Genomic DNA, 9,433 nt, shown 5'->3' with positions numbered 1-9,433 from the left:
ATTTAGCTCAAAGCATCACTGTGCCTTAATACAGCCTCACAGAGCTGTAGACTCTTAGTCTTGAGGCCTGTACTGTGCTAAGCAGGACTTGGGGTTAGCGAGGTGACTTCATTGTTAACTCTTCAGGGTTTTCCGTCCTATGATGGTGGTTCACTTCTTACCGGGGTAGATCGCCATGGTAACTTATGCTGAACAACTAACCTGCTCTGGAGCAGGTTATAAAAGCACTGCCTACTGACCAATCAAGGTTTGGTGCGCGGATTGTATGATAATATTACCCAAATATGAAGAAGATTATAGTAGCGTGAATAGTCACTCACACACCACATATTTGTTAAATGGTATAATGAAGTGTAATGTAGTTATCTATTATATTTTGAAAGCTATTCATACATCACTGCCCCATCTAGATGAATATATCTGACTTTTGAGTGTTAAATTAATAGGTCTATAAATTTACACATTCCCACATCAGCAATTTTTTTCCTTTTACATTCGGCAGCTTCAACTGTGTTACTATTAGTCTGGATTATGTGTTTAACTTCTTCGTATATGTCTAATATTATAGTTTGCTCTTCCTTTCTAAAATATGCCGCTCTGTTGACAGTAGACTTGTCCATGTTTGTGATTGGTCATATGCTGGCTCAATGTAAAATTTTTGATCTTACAGTCCCGTGACAGACCAAACCATTTTTTGCATGATAGGGACTCAGGGAGGGAAAGTAAAATTATTTTCGACCACTATGTCAAGGAAAATTAGGAAATATACCTTTTTTTTTTCTTTTATGTGACTCACAAATACCATATAAAGTTTTCACTATACATTTTTGACAAATTATTCCACCAGATTATTTAAAGGTTGGAGGGCCTTTTTGGGCCGTCCCTTGACCCAAAACCTGGGACAACTGACCCGGTGACGGCGGCCCTGAGAACAATTAAAGCATAGGATTAATATTTGTATTTCTCTTTCATGTGAAGACTCTTGGTCTTACTTAACAGAAATAGATCTGGGGAATTCAAAGTGACAGGTTTTAAGAATTTGGATCCTGATCTGAAATGACTATAATCTATCCAAACAGCTTGTAGTTTGTAACTGGCTTGTGATCTTCCAAATATCTTGAAGAAGTTGTTGTAGTTTCTATTCCCATGCTATCTGCTGTCAGGCCACACAGGCTACACATTATGTTAATTTCAGGTGTGATGGAAATTTAAAATGTCAGTTGGAGGATAACAATAATGCAACATAACAGAATAAAATCATAAATGCAGTACTGTTTATAGAAACGTAACAGAGCGTATTTGTCTAAAGTGCTACGCCACAACAGCACTGGTATCAAGCCTAAACAGACCTGAGGCTGCACTCGAAACACAATCAATGAACTCTACACTGATACCCTGCCGGGTACCAGAGTCTGTTGATGCACGTCGCTGTAACTGAAGAATTATAACAAATGGCCAGCTGAACAGTAATACAAGCGAAGGCCAGAGTCCTGCACTGTTCTCAGATGGTCTCCGGCCTCAGCCTAATCCGGTAATGTCTGGCCTGTAATTTGGCCTTAGTGGGCAATAGAGAGGGCGAGGTGGAGACCAATAAAACAGTCGTGTTCGGCAGTGACTGTCTGCAGTCTCAGCGGAGGGCAAAATGAATCCCATCCATCGCCGGCTGCAGGGCAGACTGACAGTGCAGCGCAATCAAGCTCAGTCACTTTACACAAGCTGCTATCAGCTGAGGGGGGAGTCATGATACCATCCTGACGGAGGCTCACTTTCTACCCCAACAAGTGGCTGCGAGGCCCCCGAATACACTTTCCATCCACTCTCAATTTGTGACTAACTATAATCCGGCCGATGCAGCTGGATGTATAGTGTGTCATAATACAATGTAATGCCACTTTAGGGCCGGGACATTAGCCTGGGTGGGCATACTCCAGCTGGGTAATCCTTATCTGATTGGACTATGAGACTAATCCCGCTCTTCTCTGCCGCTCCGCTATCTGCTTTTATCTCAGGCCTGCCTCTCATCCTGCTGTACACACAAGAATACGCAAACACCATGTACAAGTACACAAAAGCACACACACAACATACTCCCACATGTGTTTTCAAATGCATGAATGTACACTACATTGATACTCCCACGAGCTTAAACATAAAATCATGAGGCAGTATGTGTGAACTGTGATCTGTGGTGATTGACAGCAGCTGTGGGAAGCCGTACTGGAGTGTGGTAGCCATTTTAGCTAAAAAAAATAAGAAAAAGGAAAGTACATTTTTCTAAATAATCTCTGTTTGGGTGAAGAACACTTCTGTGCATGTAAAAAAAACTATCCATGGCTACAACTCAAATTTAAATCTACAGACTAAAGGAGAAAGAAGAAATGATTTCCACTCGAGTTTGGTACCCTGAATCACTCAAATGTGTCTAAACAGTCTCATCGTATTGTCTGAACATCAGTTTAGCTGATTAAAAATGCTCCGAGTCCAAAGAAATGCAGATACGTTCATTCATGTTCCCTTCGACTGTTTTACGAGCAACAGCGAGCCTTTGCATCCGATAGGTGGTACTTGTTGGGGCATTTTAATAATCTTTTGATATGTATTTTTAGGAGACATACATTTGTCTTTACGTGTTTTTCTGCAAAGACAGTAAAGTAGTTATATACCGTAAGACTACTATTAATATAGAAAGTTGGCTGGGCAAAGCACAATGACCAGCTTGTATTTATACTCCCGTGTTCTGCAAGGTCAAATTACTGTTTTTGTGAATGAAGTCTGGTGGCTTTGAAGAGAACGATATAATTGCTTCAGTTCCCCGTCGGAAAGAGCTGTCTGCGGCTGTGGACGGGAGCAGCAGAAAAACATATTTTAGCCACCTAAAAAAAAAAAAAAAACAGTTTAAGTGTACGCTATATTTAGAATATTTTCACCATTTTACCTCGCCATCAGACAACCCTTTCCAAACGGGAGCTGAAGCCATTATATTGTCTTTTTTTCTATTTTGAAGTGACATTATTGACATTTGTGACATGTTTTCCGTTCTTATGTTACGTTGTTTACGTATGTATTTTACTTAGTTTACATACTTATTTCAAGCCCAACCATGATGTTTTTCCTAAACCTAAGTGGTTTTGTTGCCTCAACATAACCGCGACTGTTTCACGGTACTGACATGGCGTTAAATGACACACGAAAAGCCGTTTCACAACGTTAACCCCGTGCTGTGAAATGAAACGCAAAAAGCCTATATTGCGTTATCATGACTTGCAGAATGTCCTTAAAAGGTCGTACTATTTATACGCCTTCCATGAGATCAGGTGGTGGCTGCAGACTTAAAGTTTTTTCTTCTCAAATATTATATTTTATTGCTTTACTTTGTCTTCTGTGATGGTAAACTTAATATCTTTTTGGTTTTGGACTGTTCTGACAAAACAAACAATATGAAGACTTAATGACCATTTTTTATAATGTTCGGATATTTCATAGCTGAAATAATTAATCGGAAAAAAACAGCAGATTGATAATGAAAATAATCACAACTTGCAGTCCTAAATTATAGCAAAGCAGATATCATGTGCACTGTGGACATGCAGGAAACATTGCATGGCACATTTTGTAGTTTAGGTCTTTGTGATTTGCAGGGGAAGAAGAGCAAACACATTGGATGATGAACCTTAACGGATTTCATAAAACAGGTAATAAAAGACAAAACATCCGATACCACGGTGGCCCTCCTTCATCACAGGGTCCACCGTTCCTCCTCCCCGACTCTGTGTCTCTCCTCCACTGTGGAGCCTGAGGGCGGCGCTGTAATGAAGACGAATGCCTCAGATTAGCAGCAAACGCAGAGCGCTACACCTGGCTGAGAGCATAGGGGGCTTCAGCGGCTGCTCTTACAGGAGGAGGACGGAGGAGCGGCGGCCTCCAGGGCCCAATTCATCAGCAACACACATGTTTACTGTGTGCCCCGCTCACGCCTCACCGGCTGAATCTCTCTCTGCACCCACACGCGTTTGCGGAGCCGCAATCACTGAACTTTAAATACAGTTTCAAGACTGTAAGACAGAAATGCACATTTCTAAAATACAACATCAACAGCAGAGGACCAATAGGAGCAGATTTTACTTCCAAAGAACCAGTCACCGAAATAGTCAGAGAGCTGCCGGCTTTTGGCGGTGAATAAAAGCTGAAAAGATGGAGTCAAACCGTTCACTGTGTTTGATCAGACTCCCATCTTCACCTAAACTAGTTTGCAAAAGTTTGCATCCAACTCCCCTCCTCCCCGCCATAAGCAGTCTTTCTTGCTTTTTATTCTACGTCACTAGCTCTGAGCATAGCATATTTATGCAGATGCGTTTACATTGCAGTCAGTACAGACTACATGGCGTACAAATAACACGCCAAACACAAGAAAGGCCTTCTTATTGCACGCTAAATGCCTTGCGTAGTATCGTGGCATCCATTCGCTTTTTTGTGCGAACGGGCTGGTGGAGGCCATCAGGTGGACAACACACCGTAAAGTTCCGACACAGTTCGTGAAATAGTCACGAAATGTAATCTATTTGATTCGTGTACATAGACACGAATTTCCCTTTTTTTTGTGACGCTCAGCACGACTTTCAACAACACGTGACGCACGTGTCACTTTCCGCTCCAGTCTTTTCAAAATAAAACTGCTTAGTTAGGTTTAGGAATAGATCGACTTGGTTAGGTTTAGGCAACAAAACTACTTAGTTAGGTTTAGGAAAAGATCATGGTTTTGTTTAAAATAACTCCTGAAGTGCCGTGACTTAAGTACGGAAGTTATGTGACAAATAAATCAACGTTGACCTTTGGGTTCACACAGGATACGAACAGCTGCCTCCTGGTGAAAGTCCTGTGTTTTTTGACCCACCCATCCACCCCGACCTCCTCCCTACACGGCTTTCGCTGCTCTCTATACTCCCCAGTTCACAATTTTGTGGATTAAATATGAATTGATTTTGTGCTGACCATCACGAAAAAAAGTGAAATTCGTGTGTATGTACACAAATTAATACATTAAATGTTGTGACTCTTTCAGGATCTGTTGTGCGACTGGGCTGAAAGTTCAGTAAAAAAAAAAAAAAAAAAAATTTTTTTTTAAATATTTCCGGATCGGCCCAGATACTGATTCTTGCAGGATCGACTCGGGACATTGCTAATATATCGATATATACGCACACACACGCACGCACGCACGCACGCACGCACGCACGCACGCACGCACGCACGCACACACACACACACACACACACACACACAAACACACACACATTTGGCTTCCCACCACTTCTGAAACCAAACCTACGCTCTTGCATCAAATACACAATCCCTTCTTCTTCCAGGAGTGAGATTATTGTGTTTCTCTGACGGGCAGTGAGCGAAACAGAAACAGAGGTCGAGGTGATGAAGCACCCAGTGTGGGTATTCCCATTTTGCTTGTTCACAGGTTCTCCTCTCCGGTAGCTGGTTATACAAACACAAACCGTCGCCCACCTGTGTCCACTCTGTGAGCAGGATGTGTGGGCCCGCGCTGCCAAACACACAGTCTGTGTTCTCTGCTGCTGCGATAAGGACGGACGGAGCGACGGCTTCAACCATCAGTCGCTGCCTGATCGCCAGTACGGCTTCGTTTAAGAGGAGCTGGGGGAAAGATGAACACTAGTCCTCGTGGCACTCTGAATTAATTGAGTTGAGCTGCAAACTGAAGCCTAATTAACATCTGAAATGTTAAACTTCACTCCTCCTGACTATCCAGACTGGATTTGCAGCCTGCTTATCTCAGCCTCTCAGCAGCTGCATCCGCTCTGTACTTTTCTATTTTTTCATCCCTCCCCCCTCCCCCGATTTTTGGTTTAAAATGTGCAAACTACCTATAATTAAATGTACTCGCTTCTTAAGACCCAATTTCCTGAGCAGGAAGTCATTTGAATTAGAATTTAAATGAATCTGACCCCGGTAAGTAAATGCACTGGCCCCCTTTTCTCCACTCCCTTGCCTCTTCTGGGCCGGGGATCATTCATGAATCACAAATGACAAATCTGGGTTTATTTCCTGCCATTTTGATCTGGGATTCAAAGAGAGAGGCTCATTGTGCAATATAAAAGCAACATACACACCCACGCCGAGCCAAGAGTGTGATGTTTTGATCTCGTCTTGACTCTGTGGCCGTTTGGTTTGCCAATTAAATAATGGCCTGGCAGTGATAAAGGCCAGTCACTGTCACAATTACACTCCAGCTGTGATCAGTCCCATGTGCATTAATGTAGGAACAGTTAATACACCAAAGCACTGCGTCCGCATTCAGCATCATCTCTTTTCTATATCCAGGCAAGAAACACCTGCACAAACTTACAAACACACATCTGGAGTCAGGTTTCTGTTGTCGACACCTGAGCAGCTTCTCAGGAACAGCTGAGGTGTAACGCTGCGATCAGAAGTTGTTTCTGTTGATTTGTGAATACCAATTAAACTTTTTTTGATAGAGGTGACACTGGGTTAAACTAAAACTTTTTTTCCCACACCTTACTCTGCTTGGTAGGAAAATTTTTTTTTATCTCATTTAACGGATGGAGTGATAAATTATCAAGTGATTTGATTAATTTAAAGGCGATTTGACTAAAACAGTCGTGATATAACTTTCTCATTTTACAGCTAAACAGTACACTACAAGATGTTTCTGAAAACATTTTACGTGAGAAATAAGCATTACAGTAACAGAATATTGATTCATGTTTGATCAGCGCTGCCTAGTTTGACCGTTTGATCGGAGTTCGCGAGTGATTGACAGCTGCTCAGAGACGGCAGGCTCCAGCTTGGCTCTGATTGGTTGTTTTCCTCCGGTCTGTGAAATCTTGCAGATACCATTGAACACAGAGGCACGTGACTTTTTTCAGATTACCTGTCTCATGCACTACTGTCAGGATATAGTGACCGTTTTATAAAAATAACTTTTTGGAATCATATTTGCTCCATTTCTACCCACTGCTGCTTTAAGTGAAGGATCTGTTTACTTCTTCCACTGCTGAACATCCTCCTGACCATCAGGAGTAATTTGGGGCTCTTGCTCAGGGAGGCTTCAACATCTGAACAGGAGGAGTCAGAGATCGAACCCTGCGATTAATGGACGACCCACTCCACTCCAAAACTGGTCTCAAATTAGAGCGCTGTTAATGTACTAGCACCGTTAGCTGCTAGCCGCCGGCTCAGGGTTGTAGCTGCTGTGGTAGAGGGCCAATCACACGTTGCATTAAACCGAAGAACACTTGAGGTGAATGGCTATGAGCAAAACTACAAAAATATAGTCATTTTTTTCTAGATCTGGGTACAAAAAGGATCGATTGTAGGTATCGTTTGACTGGAGAAGTGTCGATACTACTTGGTACTGAGTTATGTCGGTCAATATCTTAAAAGTATCGAGCGTCGATACCCAGCCCTATCTCAAATACATCAGTGTTTGACAGTGTTTAAACACAAAGAGCCATTCACAAACTTTGCCTGAATAAATCAAAGTATTGATGAAAGAATCTGTAAACAAGACTAAGAATCGGGACAAGCTCTCAGCTGCTAAAGGCTCCGTATTTGTAAAAATATTGAATACAGGCGCTTTAAATTGGACATCAAACCAGTTATTCAGCTTTGAACAGAAGGTGCACAGAGTCTGGCTGCAGAGGAGCATGAAGGCTTTTCAGGATCTCACAGCTAAGAAGATGAGCAGCTTTGTAACGCTCTGCGCCCGCACAAGGTTACAGTGCCGCACTCCCAAGTCAGCACCCCGACGCCTCCACTCAAACACGACAGGAAGCACGCCACCTCCGCGCGACGGGGCAGGCGCGGGAGGTCTCCTCAAGGCTTTTTGACATCTCAGGTCAAAGGTCACACGACGGGCAGCATCGAGCCATCGAGGTTGTCAGGCAGGTCAGCCGGCCACATCTCTGCTACCATGACTTTACTTCTGGGGCTTCGTTATGAAAGTAAGCCCTCTGTCACATCCTCTTTAACTGTACACAACCCCTGCAGTGTCCCTTAATTAGGGTTAGACCAGTGTATCGGTTTGCCAATATATCAGGCTGATATATGATGAAGCTTCCTCCCTAACTGTAGCTCCTGAATCTGTTATTATTTCATTATTTAAACTCCAATGTCTGACTAGAGAAACTGTTCCAGAGTGGTGTGGGAGGCTTTTATGCAACAGCTTCAGGCTGCAACCAGAAACCTGCTTCACCCTGCCTGCAGGACTATATCAGTTTGGATTTAGGTGGAGAGTTTTAGTCCTGATGGTCGATATCTCCCAGCGTGTGTCATTTTAACCTGAAGGTGATTTTTCTTGTTTCATTAAAGACATGAAAAGGTCAAACTATTCAGTATTTCACTAGAAAAAAAAGAGCAAAAAGTAGAGGGAAGATGGAACAAGAACATAAATTGTGGAAGCAGAATTAGGATTTTTCTTCTTTCCAACGAGTTAAATGACCTCGCCACCCCTCCGATTTATCTCGCATGATGGAAACCTGCTTCACCCACCCTAAAATAATTGATGTGGATTTGAAGTTTTAGTCCCAAGTTTCTCTTGCCTTGCGACCTTCTAAAATGAAGCAACAGCAGCTTCTTTACAGGTTGCATTTGTCATTTCAACCAAAAAGTGAAATTTTAAAAACTTCAGAGCAAGAAACTTTTTTTTGTGTTGCAGTATTAGTGATAACCTCGCCACCCTTCAGATTTTTCTTGCAACCTCTTAAGGGGTGTCCCAAAACAGAAACATGCTTCACCCACCCTTAACGTATTGTATTAGTGTGGATCTATAGCCACCTTTATTCTCACCTCGTGAGCCCTAAAAATGAAAGTCTATTAGCAGCCACCCTCGTCACAGGTTGCATTTGTCTAATTGTTTCATTAGAGACACGATGAAGCCAAACCACCAGTATTTCACAGGAAAAAGACACACATTCAAGAAAAATTCGAGCAGAGACATGATTTATAATATCAGAATTAGGATTTTTCAACACTCCTAATCTTGCGACCCTTCAGATTTATCTCATAAAACCTTTGAGGGGGCTCCCACCCTGCCTGCAAGAGACGAATGCCCTAAAAGAATTGTGTGGATTAAAAGTTTTAGTCCAAGTATCTCTTGCCTTGCAATGTTTTAAAATGAAGCTACAGCATGCTGGTCGCAGGTTGCATGTGTCATTTTAACCAAAAAGTGAAATATTTTGAAACTTTAGAGCAAGAAACACATTTTCTTTTGTAGCAGAATTAGTATTTTTCCTTGTTTCTGTCCTCTTAATAACCTCACCACCACCTCTGATTTATCTAGCAACCCCTTAAGGGGTGTCCCAAAACAGAAACCTGCTTCACCTGCCCTTAAAGTATTATATTAGTGTGGATTTACCTATCTAGCCCTCAAAATGAAGCGGCATCT

General features: G+C 42.3%; 1 protein-coding gene across 1 annotated transcript in view; it reads right to left on the bottom strand.

The window, feature by feature from the left end:
• Window positions 1-9,433, bottom strand: part of cacng2a (calcium channel, voltage-dependent, gamma subunit 2a) — a 74,231-nt gene that overhangs the window by 63,709 nt on the left and 1,089 nt on the right. The window lies entirely within an intron of this gene.

Source organism: Sebastes fasciatus, chromosome 13, assembly GCF_043250625.1.
Source record: "Sebastes fasciatus isolate fSebFas1 chromosome 13, fSebFas1.pri, whole genome shotgun sequence".
Classification (NCBI taxonomy): Eukaryota; Metazoa; Chordata; class Actinopteri; order Perciformes; family Sebastidae; genus Sebastes; species Sebastes fasciatus.
Note: the sequence above shows the minus strand (reverse complement) of the source record. Positions and strands in the feature narration are given on the sequence as shown.